The sequence below is a fragment of the Notamacropus eugenii genome, chromosome 1 (genome assembly GCF_028372415.1).
Source record: "Notamacropus eugenii isolate mMacEug1 chromosome 1, mMacEug1.pri_v2, whole genome shotgun sequence".
In the NCBI taxonomy this organism is placed as follows: Eukaryota; Metazoa; Chordata; class Mammalia; order Diprotodontia; family Macropodidae; genus Notamacropus; species Notamacropus eugenii.
In genome coordinates this window covers 320,662,422-320,679,834 of record NC_092872.1, presented here as the reverse complement: position 1 = coordinate 320,679,834, position 17,413 = coordinate 320,662,422, and the positions used below count along the sequence as shown (strand labels likewise).

The 17,413-nt window shown below is 39.0% G+C and overlaps 1 pseudogene; it reads left to right on the top strand.

The window, feature by feature from the left end:
* Nucleotides 1–303: 303 nt before the first annotated feature.
* The window catches only part of LOC140517347 (elongation factor 1-alpha 1 pseudogene), a 193,078-nt pseudogene continuing 175,968 nt past the window's right edge, over nucleotides 304–17,413 (top strand).

The following is a 17,413-nucleotide window of genomic DNA, read 5'->3' as shown; positions in this document are numbered from 1 at the left end:
GGGTTCTGTAACATTTCCTTATTGATCCTATTTACAATTAATTTATTATGTCCTGTAACTGACTAGATGGTTATGGTTTTACATTTCTGAACTTAGTTCAGAATTCAGCTGACCTGTAATGGTCTAAATTTTGAAATCTAATTCTCTTGCAAACCACTGATCTTTTCTTGTCTCAAACAATTTAGCTAATCTTGAGCAAATACGACTTGACATAAGACAATTAGACCAACTATCTTTACACCACCAAACTTTCCTTCAAGAATATCTGATTTGGCTTTTTTGAAATGGGTTTGCTACCAGAACACAGGTGTTGTGAATACCATTGCTAAACTGCCACAAAAATGGACAAGGAAAAGATTCACATTAACATTGTCGTCATTGGACATGTAGACTCTGGCAAGTCCAACACTACTAGCCACCTCATCTACAAATGTGGTGGAATTAATAAGAGAACTATTGAGAAGTTCGAGAAGGAGGCTACTAAGATGGGAAAGGGCTCCTTTGGATATGCCTGGGTCTTGGAAAAACTGAAGGCTAAATGTGAGGGTGGTACCACTATTGATATCTCCCTGTGGAAATTTGAGACCAGCAAGTACTATGTGACCATTATTGATGCTCCAGGACACACAGACTTCATCAAGAACATGATTTCAGGCACATCTCAGGGGGACTGTGCTGTCCTGATTGTTGCTACTGGTGTTGGTGAATTTGAAGCTGGTATCTCAAAGGATGGGCAGGCCCGTGAGAATGCCCTTGTGGCCTAAACATTAGGTGTAAAACAACTGACTATTGGTGTAAACAAAATGGATTCCACAGAGCCCCCCTACAGCCAGAAGTGATATGAGGAAATTCTCAAGGAAGTCAGTACCTATATTAAGAAAACCGGCTACAACACTGACATAGTAGCTTTTGTGCCAATTTCAGGTTGAAATGGTGTCAACCTGTTGGAGTCTAACTCTAATATGCCCTGGTTCAAGGGATGGAAAGTCAGTCTTAAGGGTGGCAACGCCAGTGGAACTACACTGCTTGAAGCTTTGGATTGCATTCTGCCACCACCTCATGCAACTGACAAGTCCTTTTGTCTACCCCTCCAAGATGTCTACAAGATTGACAGTACTGGTACGGTATCTGTTGGCAGAGCAGAAACTGGTGTTCTAGGCATGGTGCTGACCGTCACCCCCGTCAATATTACAACTGAATAAAGTCTGTCGAAACGCACCATGAAGCTTTGAGTGAGGCTCTGCCAGGGGATAATGTTGGTTTCAATGTCAAGAATGTGCTGTCAAAGATGTCCATCACGGTATTGTGGCTGGTGATAGCAAGAATGACTCACTTATGGAAGCAGCTGGTTTCACTGAACAGATTATTATCCAGAACCATCCAGACCAAATCAGTCCTCACTATGCACCTGGGTAGGATTGTCACACTGCTCCCATTGCTTGTAAGTTTGCTGAACTGAAGGAGAAGATTGATCATAGTTCTGGTAAGAAGCTGGAAGATGGTCCTAAGTGCTTGAAATCTGATAATGCCACCACCGTTCACATGGTTCCAGGGAAGCCCGTGTGTGGAGAGTTTGTCTGATTTTCCTCCTCTGGGTCGTTTTGCTGTTCCTGATGTGACGCACACTGTTGCATTTGGTGTTAAAAAGGCAGTTGACAATAAGGCTGCTGGAGCTGGCAAGGTCACAAAATCTGCCCAGAAGGCACAAAAGGCTGAATCATTATTCTGTACAACACCTGCCACCCAAGTTTTAATCAGTGGTGGAAGAATGGTCTCAGAACGGTTTATCTCAGTTGGCCATTTAAGTTTAATAGTAAAAGACTGGTTAATATTTACAATGCATCATAAAAGCTTCAGGAGGAAAGGAGTGTTTTTGGACTATTTTTTGGTGGCAATTTTAAGTAATTAGTTTTTAAAATCAGTAATTTTTAAATGGAAACAACCTGACCAAAATTCTGTCACAGAATTTTGAAATCATTAAAGTAGTTTAATGTAAAAAAAGAATATCTGATTTGCTTTCAAAATAAGTCTAGGCCATTATTTTGGAACTTGCAAGTGGACTCAATTAATTACCAGTGCTTAGTCACAGACAGGAGTGTTCTTAGGCCCTATTTCCCCATGACTCAGCTATATAATCAGTCCTGCTGACTTTAAGCCATTAATGTCACCTATCTTCTTCTGTTCTTTGTTCTGTACTCACCAAAATCTACAAAAGGAGAGATGTCTTTTGCTTTGGGTCTTTGGTTGCTGAATGATTCAGTCACTAACACTTTTTATTCTCAGGTTACCAGTCCTGATAAGAGAATGTTGTCTTGCTTAGACCAATTTTCCTTAATTTACACTATTGCAAATTAAACTTAAAACAATGAATACTTGACAAAAATTCCTATGGATTTTCGTACTTAATATACTAAAATGACAGAGAATTTACTCATCACATATATAATATGAAAATCACAAATGCAATACATCTCAGCAATATGGGAGAGTCTCATTCAGAAAGGAACAGAAGGTCAAATCAGCAACAAGTATTTATTTATTAAGGACATATTTTGTACCAGGCACATTGCTATGCTAAGTACTGGGGATATAAAGGAAGACAAAAAATAGTACCTGGTTTTTAGGAAGACAGTCTCATTCACAGAGAGAACGTGAAAAAAATAATCATGATTCCATATATACACAATGTGTGTGTGTATATATGTATATGCACATACATGTATATATGTGTGTGTGTATATGTATACATACATACATATATATGTGTGTGTGTGTGTGTGTGTGTGTGTGTGTGCATTTATTTATTTATTTATATGCCATGCAAATGTACTAGAATTAGAGAAGATGGGGAAAGTACAAGCGGGGAAGATTTTAGATGAGATGGGAAGGAGAACAAATGGCTCACTAGACAGGGATAAGAAGAAGAAAAATTCCAGCCATTAATAACACAAGCAGTAGTGGGATGGAACCTTTGGTGATAGTAGTAGCAAGAAGGTCAGTGTCACTGGATTACTGAATATATGGAAAGGAGCAAGGTAGAATAAGATAGGAAGAAACCATGCTATGGATGCTATGGAATGATTTAAAATTCAGATACGATTGTGTATTTTTTCCTGGATGTAATAAAGTATCTGGAATTTGAGGGATATGCTGAGATATCAACATTAGGAAGATAGTTTTGATAGCTGGATTTAGTATGAACTGGAGGGAAGAGAGTACTGAGGCTTGGATAACAAATAGGAGGCTAGCACAATGATTCAAGTTCATCTGGTAAGAGTCTACCTCAGAGGGGTTTCAGTACCTGAGGAGAGAAGAGGGAACATAACAGATGATGAAAGCTGAATTTACATGACATAACTACTGATTGAATATAGGATGGGGGTAGGAGTGAGCGTGAGGAATTGCGAATGATAGGTAGCTATTGGAAAAGTTTCTTTCTCCTGGGGCAGAAGAAAAAACAACACAGGCCATAAATAGAAATAGTTTAGATTTCTTCTACATCTGTTATTGAATCTAGACATCTTGTACTCTGTGCATCATGAGCTCAACCCCCTTCCACATCCACTGGCACCTCACCTCCTAGGCAGGGAAAGTTTCTGTCTGGTCTCACAATCCTTTTTCTCACTGTGTCTCTTGTACAGTAATACAGAGCTGTATCCCCGGTGTTAAGGAAATTAATCTCTAGATATAACATGCTGTTGCCATCATCTCTGGAGATGGTGAATCGACATTTCATGAATCTGCATAGTATGTACTACTTCCACCAGTGCTAATTCTTGCAACCCATTCCAGTCCCTTCCCTGGAGCCTGGTGGACCCAGTCCATCCAGTAGCTACTGAAGGTCAATCCAGAAGCTTTGCAGGAGAGACGCAGAGATCCTCCAGGCTGTCTCACATCTCCCCTGGACTCCACTAGCTGCACATCACACTGGACATCTGCAACACAGAGACATTGCTTTAAAGTCAATAGTCACATTAGGTCAACGTTTCATATTTTCCACCTTTCTGCATAAAACTACCTTGGAAAATACTCAGAAGGACAATCCAGTTCAGTCTAAATTTCATGGTAAGCTTCCAAGTTAGTCCTCTAAGACACAAGCAGCTTGAACTTGTCTGCCAGAGATCCAGGTACAGGTTTTGGGCTGTTTTTCATACCAGTAGGGAGGGACTAATTTGCATGGCTTACTCTATTCAAAAAGAAGAACATCTTCTTCCTCCCTGTAAGAAGTTTCTTTCTTGAACTTGAGTAGGAAATTTTTAATATAGCTTGTTCCAAAGCACTGGATAATGTTGGTGTCACTGAAACTCCCAGAACTCATGGTTTCACTCAGTAACAATCATCCCATATCACTTCAACAAGTAAACCACATGTTGTAGTCCTTTGTGTGTTCCTAATGCACTTGTAATCAGTCTTATACATATTTCTGATTGCACAAACTCCTCAATTATCTTCCAGTTCCAATGAGTAATGGATAGAACCTTTTTTTTCTTTTTTTAATAATCTCTTTCTTATTAGCATCTCTTGTCCTGATCCTTGCCACTCTACTGGTTCCTGGGTCAGCCTTTTCCCTGCTTTTACCTGGGATGACATTTCACCTAAATAATTTCACCATAGCCCACTTATTGTCAACCATTGACTTTCTAGGAATATCTCATATTCCTTGTTTTACTCCACTAGGTGAAGAAACTGAGTTGTGAAAGTCACAGTTCACAATAGGAAAATTAAATATCTCCTCCAACTAATGCCTTGTCTTTCTGGAAGGCATATCCTGTTTGAAGGGTCAGAGAAATTTTTATCCTCTGTGACACTGACCTAATAGTCTGATTTATGGAACAAGTATGACTCAGATTTCTATGACAACATCCTCATATTTTAAGTACCAGCCTCATCACCCAGAATATCTACCTCTACTGCCACCTGCTGAACATTTAATTGCATACTCAGGAATATGTTTTCATTCTTACTTCTACACTGTTTTCATTAAGAAAAGAATTTGTAATTTAAAGGCCCTTATGATTTTAGAAACTGCATCTAGGGTTCTTTCTGAGATCATCATATTTTTTGACGACTCAACTCAATGGTGGAAAAAAAAATCATAAAAAGACATCAATCCTTCTCTAAACCACCATTACATCTATGGCGTCTTCATCATAGAGCAGGGAGGATGAACCATGTCTATTAGTTATCTCTCCCCTGTTGTTATTTCATTTTAGGTAGTTCCTTGGTTCTCTATTACTTAGCAAATTAAGCATAACATAATATACCAAAGTTGTGGAGAGAGTTCAGCGTCTATATAAAAGAAAAGGTACTATTTGTACTCCAAATGCTGAGTTCACAATTCATTGTTTCAGATATGCTAGTAAAAAGGGTCTTAGGCTTATAGAGTTTTCCCATTTCAGACACTAAATGTCTATGTGTCCTATTCATATATAGCAAACATGGGAGGCGGAGCCAAGATGGCGGAGTAGAAAGATGCACATACACATAGCTCCGAGCCCATAGAACGGCTACAGGGAAGTAACTCACCGCTAATTCTGCACCCAGAGGCCACGGAACATTGGAGCGAGGGAGATTTCTGTTCCGGAGAGACCTGCAAACCTCTCACAGGGGGTCCTTCCTGCTGCGGACTGGGCGCCGGGACTGGGAGCTGAGTGCAGCCCTGTCGCAGCCGGGGCACCAAGAAGAAAAGATCAGAGCAGGCTTCAGGGACGGGATCTCCAGCGGCCACGCGGGTCCCTCCACCCACAGAGGGACCTGCAAACCTCTCGCAAAAGGTCCGTCCCGCTGCAGACGCGGAGCCCAGCCCAGACCTACTGCGACTGCGGATGCGGCACCAAGAGAAACAGATCCGAGCAGGCTTCAGGGACGGGATCTCCAGCGGCCCTACAAGTTCCTCCACCCACAGGTGACGGGGGTCAGTGAGAGAGAGTTTTTGGCGGGTCGAGAGGGGAGTGGGGTGCCCCCATAATTCAGGCCCCCCCGGGAGGCAGAAGCTGAGAGGTTGCTGCAGACAGGGGCTCCCCAAGCGGGCGGGAGCCTGAATCCATTGTGGAAGGTCTGTGCATAAACCCCCTGAGGGAACTGAGCCTGAGAGGCGGCCCTGCCCCAACCTCAGCACCTGAACATAATCTCATACTGAATAGCAGCACTGCCCGCGCCAAAAGCCCTAAGGCTGGAAGCAGCATTTGAATCTCAGACCAGCTGACTGGGAGGATCAGGAGGCAAGGTGGGTGTGAGGAGACTATTCAGAGGTCAAGTCACTGGCTGGGAAAATGCCCAGAAAAGGGAAAAGAAATAAGACCATAGAAGGTTACTTTCTTGGTGAACAGGCATTTTCCTCCCTTCCTTTCTGATGAGGAAGAACAATGCTTACCATCAGGCAAAGACACAGAAATCAAAGCTTCTGTGTCCCAGCCCACGCAATGGGCTCAGGCCATGGAAGAACTCAAAAAGAATTTTGAAAATCAAGTTAGAGAGGTGGAGGAAAAGCTGGGAAGAGAAATGAGAGACATGAAGTCAAAGCATGAACAGCAGATCAGCTCCCTGCTAAAGGAGACCCAAAAAAATATTGAAGAAATTAACACCTTGAAAACTAGCCTAACTCAATTGGCAAAAGAGGTTCAAAAAGCCAATGAGGAGAAGAATGCTTTCAAAAGCAGAATTAGCCAAATGGAAAAGGCGATTCAAAAGCTCACTGAAGAAAATAGTTCTTTCAAAACTAGAATGGCACAGATGGAGGCTAAGGACTTTGTGAGAAAGCATGATATTACAATACAAAACCAAAAGAATGGAAAAATGGAAGATAATGTGAAATATCTCATTGGAAAAACAACTGACCTGGAAAATAGATCCAGGAGAGACAATTTAAAAATTTTGGGACTACCTGAAAGCCATGATCAAAAGAAGAGCCTAGACATCATCTTCCATGAAATTATCAAGGAAAACTGCCCTGAGATTCTAGAATCAGAGGGCAAAATAAATATTCAAGCAATCCACAGAACACCACCTGAAAGAGATCCAAAAAGAGAAACTCCTAGGAATATTGTGGCCAAATTCCAGAGTTCCCATGTCAAGGAGAAAATATTGCAAGCAGCTAGGAAGAAACAATTCAAGTATTGTGGAAATACAATCAGGATAACACAAGATCTAGCAGCCTCTACATTAAGGGATCGAAGGGCATGGAATAGGATATTCCAGAAGTCAAAGGAACTAGGACTAAAACCAAGAATCACCTACCCAGCAAAACTGAGTATAATGCTTCAGGGGAAAAATTGGTCTTTCAATGAAATAGAGGATTTTCAAGCATTCTTGATGAAAAGACCAGAGCTGAAAAGAAAATTTGTCTTTCAAACACAAGAATGAAGAGAACCATGAAAAGGTGAACAGCAAAGAGAAGTCACAAGGGACTTACTAAAATTGAACTGTTTACATTCCTACATGGAAAGACAATATTTGTAACTCTTGAAACATTTCAGTACCTGGGTACTGGGTGGGATTACACACACACACATGAACATACGCACACATACAGAGAGACAGAGTGCACAGAGTGAATTGAAGAGGATGGGATCATATCTTAAAAAAAATGAAATCAAGCAGTGAGAGAGAAATAAATTGGGAGGGGAAAGGGAGAAATAGAATGGGGAAAATTATCTCTCATAAAAGAGGCAAGCAAAAGACTCATTAGTGGCAGGATAAAGAGGGGAGGTGAGAGAAAAACATGAAGTCTACTCTCATCACATTCCACTAAAGGAAAGAATAAAATGCACACTCATTTTGGTAGGAAAACCTATCTCACAATACAGGAAAGTGGGGGATAAGGGGACAAGCAGGGTGGGGGGAATGATAGAAGGGAGGGCATGAGGAGGAAAGTGCAATTCAAGGTCGACACTCATGGGGAGGGATAGGATCAAAAGAGAATAGAAGTAATGGGGGAAAGGATAGGATGGAGGGAAATATAGTTAGTCCTATACAACACAACTATTATGGAAGTCATTTGCAAAACTACACAGATTTGGCCTATATTGAATTGCTTGCCTTCTAAAGGGAAGGGGTGGAGAGGGAGGGAGCTAAAGAAGTTGGAACTCAAAGTGTTAGGATCAACTGTAATGTTCTTGCCACTAGGAAATAAGAAATACAGGTAAAGGGGTATAGAAAGCTATCTGGCCCTACAGGACAGAAGAGAAGACGGGGACAAGGGCAGAGAGGGATGATAGAAGAGAGAGCAGATTGGTAATAGGGGCAATTAGAATGCTTGGTGTTAGTGGGGGGGGGATAAAAGGGGAGAACATTTGTAACCCAAAATTTTGTTAAAATGAATGTTAAAATTTAAATAAATAAATTTAAAAAAATAAAAATAAAAAGTGTATAAAAAATAAAAATAAATAAAAAAACATATATAGCAAACGTTACAAAACATAGGAGTGTCCCATTAACTGTTGAAAAGCAAATTTAAAGAAATATTTACATTTTTAACTCCCTTAGTTAACAAGAAAACTTATAATCATCCTCGGAATATTTGTCATCCTTTGTCATATAATTAAGGCAACTGATGTCACGTGGGCAATATGTAGATTTGCTATGTCCTTTTAATTGATATAAAAGGCAATTTAGCGAGGAGTATTTTAAATGGAGGGAGAGTTAACTTTGCTGTCAAGAGGTAAAGAGAAAAGTAGCTCCAGGGAATACAATTTTAAAGCTGCCCAGAAAAGTCACTGTTCCAAAAAAAAGCTACATTTTCACTATTATGAATATGCAAGTTAACTGCAAGAAACTATAAAGGAAGATATCATCTGTCAAAAAAGAAAGAACTCATGAATAGAAGTATAAATGGAATGATTTTACATATTTACATATTAGTGTCTAATAGCTATTTCTAGGGTGGATGGAATAAAATAAAGATATTTCCGTGATATCTTTGAAAGAGTTAATTTAAATTAATTGAAAGGAATAGTAAGCAGTATATGATAGATTTGCATTTCCTTGTGCAATGTTTTTATTTTCTTGTATTATGGAAATGCTCGTTATATTCCACAAATAAAAAAAATGTATATATATTTTTAAAAGCAACATGGAAATCTCACAATAGAGAAAGGAAATCAGTGTTTTGAACTGGCAGAAACTTGAGTTCACCTGTCCGTGTGTACTCCACACACACATATATGTATATATATGAATATACATATATACTCACACATATACATATATATATACGTACACATATACTCACATATATGTATAGATGCTTACATATATATCCACTAGTATACTCTGAATATGCTCACTCTTCCACTGAATCTGTCTGTATGTGTGGGAAAGTGTGCCTCATATTTATATTTAAAAGTTCATGCTATAATTGTTGTCTTTGCTTTGAACTTATTCAGTCAAGTGGTTTGGGCCCATGAATTGTTTAACAACTTCTATGTTATTGGAGCAGAGAGACTGGAATATGATAATCTAGAGGGCAAAGAAGCTAGGATTATGTAGTGTCCCAAACGGGGAAAAAACATAATACTTGAATGAAATGAGAAGCCATTAACTTATACTCTGTGCAAGATGGAATCCCAGACATGGTGACCTATTAAAAATCATAGCTTAGAAACTGAATCATAAATTCTATATCTAAGTAATAATTCAGATAATGTGTTAGGTAAAAGCCATAATAAGAATATAGTGACTTGTCTTTAGTAAAATCTTGCCTTTAGGCTTTTATTGAATAACATTACATAAAAGCTCAAGCCTGGGTATTAGCTCATTACTAACTGAGATATCCAAATATTCAAATATTCACAAATTAGTAGGGATGCATTCTCCTCCCTTTTTCTGTTTTTTATACTCACTCTGGAAATTGTTTTTTTTAGAGATTCACCAATCAGTCTGGTTGCTACCACAAAATGAAACTCTTAGCACAGATTCCTCATACTGTCTAAATATAAGTAACCCAATTTATCAAACAGCTACCTATCATTGATTTAAAGGAGCTCGTTGGCCTTTTTCTTTGGTATCAACTTACATGACTATTGTTGGAATGGGAGGAGATGCAGGATTCCTTGGGTTGGGGAATTTAATATTTTAGAGATTACGACCAAGATGTACCTACCCAGATAAGCTGAATATATATATCCTTTAAGAAGAATGTGGATATTCAATTAAATACAGGACTTTCAAGCATTCCTTATGACAAGACCAGAGGTGGATAGAAAATCTGACTTCCAAATGCAGGACTTAAGAAAAGCATAAAAAGGTAAACAGAAAGAGAACTTATAAGAAGTTTAGTAAGGTTAAACTGTTTATATTCCTCCATGGGAAGATGCCACTTGTAAATCATAAGAACTTTCTCATTTTTAGGAGATTTAGGAGTATGTATAGACAAAGGGTGAAGGTGTGAGTTGAACATAAAGGGATAATATCTAAAAATATACAATTAAGGGCAAGAGAGACATGGACTGGGATGGACAGTTTGGTTGACATGTGGGCAAAGTGTCAAACAGTTCTCCAGAATGGTTAGATAAGGTCACAGCTCCACCCGATGCAATAGTGTCCCAATTTTCACAAATCTTGTCTAGTATTTATCACTTTCCTCTTCTATTATATTAGTTAATATGATAAGTATGAGGTGATACATTGGAGTTGTTTTAATATGCATTTCTCTAATTATTAATAATTTAGAGCATTTTTCAAAAGACTATTGATAATTTTGTTTCTTTTTAAGTTATTTAGCATTTTCTTTTTCCCAGTTACATTTAAAAGCGATTTACTTTGAGTTGCAAATTCTCTCTTTCCTCCATCCTTACCCCCATTATTGAGAAGGCAAGCAAAGTTTATACATGTGCAGTCATTCAAAACATTTCCATAATAGTCATGTTGTGAAAGAAAACATAGACAAAAGAAACAAAGAAAGAAAGCCTCAACAAAAATAAAGTATCTTAAAAATATGCTTCATTCTATTTTCAGACACCACCAGTTCCTTCTCTGGGTGTGAACAGTACTTTTCCTCATAAGTATTTCAGAGTTTTCTTGCATTTTTACATTGTTAAGTATGACTGTCATTCTTATCTGATCATTGCACTATATTGCTGCTACTTTTAACACAATATATTTCACTTTGCGTAAATTCATGTTGGTCTTTCCCAGATTTTCTGAGAGCATCCTATTCATTATTTCTTACAGTATAATAGTCCTCTACAATCATGACAGCAAAATGAAGTGGAAAATCCAATAATGTGTTCTTTACAAGAGACGCTTAAAACAGACATACACACAGAGTTAAAATAAGAGGCAGGAGCAAAACCTATTATATTTCTTCTCAAATGACAAAATGCAGGGGTAGCAATTATTATCACAGATAAAGCAAAATGAAATGTAAACATAAGAAAAAGAGAAAATCAGGGGAACTACATTCTGAAAAAATATACCATAGGCAATAAAAATATTAAAAAATCAAATATATAATAATAAATATATAATATTAAATACATAAAATAAGTATTTTATACATGTATGCATCCAATGGTGGAGCATTCAAATTCTTAGTTTCAAAGGTCAGTGACAACTATATATTTTATACTTAATCTATACTACTAATCTTTCTCTCTATTCCTCAGACAGTTGTAAATTGTTTTGATGATGATGACTTTGTACACAGTTTGAAGTCTAGTACTACTGGGCTGACTTTCTTCTCATTTTTCTCTTTAATTTCCTCATATTCTTGACTTTTCATCTCTCAAATGAATTTTGTTCTTATTTATTCTAGCATGACAAAAAATTTTTGGGTAGTTTCAGTGTCATAGAAGTGAATGAGTGAACGAATTTAGGGTTATAATGTTATGTTGGCTTGGTCTAATAATGATCAATTAATATTTCTCCAATTGTTTAGGCCTGCCTTTGAGAAAAGTTTTTTTTTTTTTAAATTGTATTCATGTACTCTATCTATTTTTATCTGATGGTAGCCATGTGTAGGGTCCAGGCATGTGGGAAGGAAGAAAATTCTTTTTTTTTTAAATTTAATTAATTAATTTATTTAACTTTTAACATTCATTTTAACAAAATTTTGGGTTACAAATTTTCTCCCCTTTTTTCCCCTCCCCCCCCAAACACCAAGCATTATAATTGCCCCTATGACCAATCTGCTCTCTCTTCTATCATCTCACTCTTCCCTTGTCTCCATCTTCTGCTTTGTCCTGTATGGCCAGATAACTTTCTGTACCCCTTTACCTGTATTTCTTATTTCCTAGTGGCAAGAACATTACTCGACAGTTGTTCCTAACACTTTGAATTCCAACTTCTTTACCTCCCTCCCTCCCCACCCCTTCCCTTTGGAAGGCAAGCAATTCAATATAGGCCAAATCTGTGTAGTTTTGCAAATGACTTCCATAATAGCTGTGTTGTATAAGACTAACTATATTTCCCTCCATCCTATCCTGTCCCCCATTACTTCTATTCTCTTTTGATGCTGTCCCTCCCCATGAGTGTCGACCTCAAATTGCTCCCTCCTCCCCATGTCCCCCCATCCATCATCCCCCCCCACCCTGCTTATTCCCTTTTCCCCCACTTTCCTGTATTTTAAGGTAGGTTTTCATACCAAAATGAGTGTGCATTTTATTTCTTCCTTTAGTGGAATGTGATGAGAGTAATCTTCATGTTTTTCTCTCACCTCCTCTCTTTATCCCTCCACTAATAAGTCTTTAGCTTGCCTCTTCTATGAGAGATAATTTGCCCCATTCTATTTCTCCCTTTCTCCTCCAAATATGTTTCTCTCTCACTGCTTGATTACATTTTTTTAAGATATGAGCCCATCCTCTTCATTTCCCTCTGTGCACTCTGTCTCTATGTGTGTGTGTGTGTGTGTGTGTGTGTGTGTGTGCATGTGTGTGTGTGTAATCCCACCCAGTACCCAGTTACTGAAAAGTTTCAAGAGTTACAAATATTGTCTTTCCATGTAGGAATGGAAACAGTTCAATTTTAGTAAGTCCCTTATGACTTCTCTTTGCTGTTCACCTTTTCATGTTTCTCTTCATTATTGTGTTTGAAAGTCAATTTTATTTTTAGCTATGGTCTTTTCATCAAGAATGCTTGAAAGTCCTCTATTTCATTGAAAGACCAAATTTTCCCCTGAAGTATTATACTCAGTTTTGCTGGGTAGGTGATTCTTGGTTTTAGTCCTAGTTCCTTTGACTTCTGGAATATCCTATTCCATGCCCTTCGATCCCTTAATGTAGAAGCTGCTAGATCTTGTGTTATCCTGATTGTATTTCCACAATACTTGAATTGTTTCTTTCTAGCTGCTTGCAACATTTTCTCCTTGACCTGGGAACTCTGGAATTTGGCCACAATGTTCCTAGCAGTTTCTCTTTTTGGATCTCTTTCAGGTGGTGTTCTGTGGATTCCTTGAATATTTATTTTGCCCTCTGGTTCTAGAATCTCAGGGCAGTTTTCCTTGATGATTTCATGAATGATGATGTCTAGGCTCTTTTTTTGATCATGGCTGTCAGGTAGGACCATAATTTTTAAAATGTCTCTCCTGGATCTATTTTCCAGGTCAGTTGTTTTTCCAATGAGATATTTCACATTATCTTCCCTTTTTCCATTCTTTTGGTTTTGTTTTGTTATTTCATGGTTTCTCATAAAATCATTAGCCTCCATCTGTTCCATTCTAGTTTTGAAAGAACTATTTTCTTCAGTGAGCTTTTGAATCTCCTTTTCCATATGGCTAATTCTGCTTTTGAAAGCATTCTTCTCCTCATTGTCTCTTTGACCCTCTTTTGCCAATTGAGTTAGCCTATTTTTCAAGGTGTTATTTTCTTCAGCCATTTTTTGGGTCTCCTTCAGCAGGGTGCTGACCTGCTGTTCAAGCTTTGACTGCATGTCTCTCATTTCTCTTCACAGTTTTTCCTCCACCTCTGTAACTTGATTTTCAAAATCCTTTTTGAGCTCTTCCATGGCCTGAGCCCATTGATTGGGCTGGGATATAGAAGCCTTGACTTCTGTGTCTTTGCCTGATGGTAAGCATTTTTCTTCCTCGTCAGAAAGGAAGGGAGGAAATGACTGTTCACCAAGAAAGTCACCTTCTATAGTCTTATTTCTTTTCCCTTTTCTGAGCATTTTCCCAGCCAGTAACTTGACCTCTGAATATTCTGCTCACACCCACTTCGCCTCCGGATCTTCCCAGCCAGAGCTTGGGGTCTGAGATTCAAATGCTGCTTTCAGCCTCAGGGCTTTTGCCGGGGGCAGGGCTGCTATTCAGTGTGAGATAAAGTTCAGGTTCTCAGGTCAGGGCAGGGCAGCCTCACAGGCTCCCTCAGGGGGTTTATGCAGAGACCTTCAACCATGGATCCAGTCTCCTGCCTGCTTTGGGAGCCCCTGTCTGCTCCCACCTCTGCTTCTGCCTCCTGAGGGGGCCTGAGTTTTGGGGGCACCCCACTCCCCTCTCAACCTGCCAAAGAGACCTCTTGTAGACCCCTGTCACCTGTTGGTGGAGGGACCCGCGCGGCTGCTGGAGACTCCGTCCCTGAAGCCTGTTCGGATCTGCATATCTCGGTGCCGTGGCCGCAGCAGGGCTGTACTTGGCTCCCAGTCCGTGGCGCAAAGGACCTTTTGCGAGAGGTTTGCAGGTCCCTCTGGAACAGAAATCTCCTTTCGTTCCAATGTTCTGTGGCCTCTAGTCCTGCAGAATTCACAGTGAGTTGCTATTTACAGATGTTCTATGGGTTGTGGGTTCGGATCTATGTGTATGTGCGTCTTTCTCAGAAAATTCACATAACAAGAGAGAATCAACTAAATATCTTGTTGAAGTAACAAAAATCTTTAGTAAATTTGCAATTTATAGCAAACCCGTATCCCCATATATTATCAGGAAATTTGAACTGTATATAGAAAACAAATTTCATTTAATATAGCTGCAGGCAAATATAAAATATTTGGGGGTCTACCTGCCAAGACAAACTAAATTCATTCACTTATTCACTTCTATGACACTAAAACTACCAAATATCTAAGCTTTGGGGCAAAAATTCACTCTAATGTATAAATAATATAAGTGAACAATCAGAAGGGACATTATAGGAATGAATATTTATATTCTATTGAGGGAAAGTGATTCTTTTTCCCTTACACCTCTGTCATATTCTTGAGGTCAGATTTGGGAAAGTTGTTTGGGTGTGAAATAATTCACTTAAATGTTCTCTGTTTCCACTGGGAGGTTTTATTTACATGCAGAAGCAACACAGGCTTTGTTAATGAGTAGGTAATGAAAAGGCCTTGATATTTGGGAGGACCAGGTTTACATAGACAGAAAACTATACAGTCTATAGATGTTCAGGATTATAGTGTAATTTTAGGGTTTCATAGTAGGTGAAGATTAAAGATAGGGAAGAATTTTATGATACAGGATGAGGGTGATGGTTGCTTACAGGATAAGGAGAAATTTTATGACAGAATAAGGACAGTAGGACACTCAAAAAGGAAGAAAAAAGTTATACTTTTGGTCATACAAGACACGGTGAAGTCTTATGGTATTGCATGACAAGGGTAAAAGGATTTCAGAATGCCCTTAAGAACTACAGAATGAGCCCGAAAGCCCTCAACAAGGGTTTTACAAAGTGCTAGAAAAAGAACTCTTAATGTTCTTTTAACTATTAGGGCACCTTATGCTGTATCCACATCATTTCCCCACTTAACCACTAGGCAGGAAAAATCTTTTGGGAAAAATGGTGAAGATCATTATCTTCAGTAGATATTTCCTGCTGAATAGGGGCACAGAGTCCATTTCAGGGGCCTATAATATTTTTAGGAGGGGTCATCAACATGGGGTATGGAATATGGTGTGCATTGAGTCCAAGGTGTAGAGAAGTAAACCACTCAAGAACATCAAGGACAGGGGCTGGTATCCTTGTCGAATGACCATCTGCAAATGGACCACAGCTAGTCTAGAAGGCACAAATTTTATTAGCATATTAAGTAGGCAGGGCCCAAAGGTCAAGAGGATGAATTAATCAAAAGGAGTATAAGAATGGGAGAAAAGAGTGATAGAACCCATGAACCCTAAGAATTGTACCCTCATCCAGAAGAAAGAAGCTGGCTATAAACTCTTCTTTCATTGAGCCTTTTAAAGCATGTTTGCGACTCAGGCCTGGACTTTTCTTGAGTTATTAATGTAAACACAGCATGACATGTTACCAAGAGCACGGACTCCTCCTTAAGAGGGAAAGTAATAATGGAGAGGTATCTGATCATCCATTAAAATATTAACAAGGAAATTTAAGGACTCCTGTGGATCCATAAGTTAGCTAGTTCTTCCACAGCAAAAGTTTGATTAGTTAAGATTGTTTCATTCTCTACGTAACCACCGGTTGAGATTTTTCTGAGCCACCAGAATGATCTCAGAAATTCTTTGTAACTCTTACATACAATTTAGAAGGAGATGTAGCATAAAAAATTTCAACTGGGAGCCCAATCATTCCCAGGGAGTACCTCCCATATAAGGTATAGGTGTTAAGGTGCTGAGGGATCAGGATAATTGAGCCTTCAAGCAATTCATCAGGATATAATGTTAGCTTATCTGCTAAATAAATTGAAATAGTACTAAATCTGCATATGAAGATTATCCCCCTTGGGGTATGCTGAGGAGATTCTAGGAGCTGTTCAAGAGTGTGCTCAAAATCCCAGGGACTAGGGTTGGGCCCCAGTGAGGCAGGTTTTATAATCCTAGTAACAGAAGGGATCTCCCAGGATGTCAGTAGCAAAGTCCACCATAGCACAGAGGGTCATGGTAAGGGGATGAAAGCAGAACAGAAGGAACAGTTAGTGTGAGTAGCATTCGGGGGTCTTGTAAGAAAGAGTTAATAGCCTCATGCAGGAAGTATACCTTCCCCACTAAGAGAACCCATAGTGTTGTAATATTGGGAGAATTTCAAGGAATAGGGGGTAGGTTTATCCCAGATGATGAAGTCAACGATCCATGAAGAATCTATACAGGAGTCATATTGACCAGTGCCCCAGAGAGGGATACTTAAACTGAAAGCTAGTGACCTGCCAGATAAATGGATAGTGCCCTTGTATTAGAGAGAAAGTAGAAATCAGACCTTGGTTATGCCTTGGGGGCCCCTAGTGGGACTGACATACCCAGTAATCACTGTGGCCTGCATTAGTCAAGGCCTTAGTAGGCAGATTAGGGAGTTTCTGCTCCTTGGAGAAAGAAAATATTTAATGAAAGGGAAAGAGACAGAGTAGAAGAAAGTGAGGTTTAAGGGAAAATATGCTGAAAAAACAAAAATGATCAGGAGGACCATAGCAGAGAAAAAAATTACAAAGAGTTTCACTTATGGGATAACTGTTTGCTCCCTTCAGGCTACCTCACGGCTTTCTTTTTTTATTTTCAGGAAAAGCAGCTTCAGATCCTCCAAAAATTCACAAATAT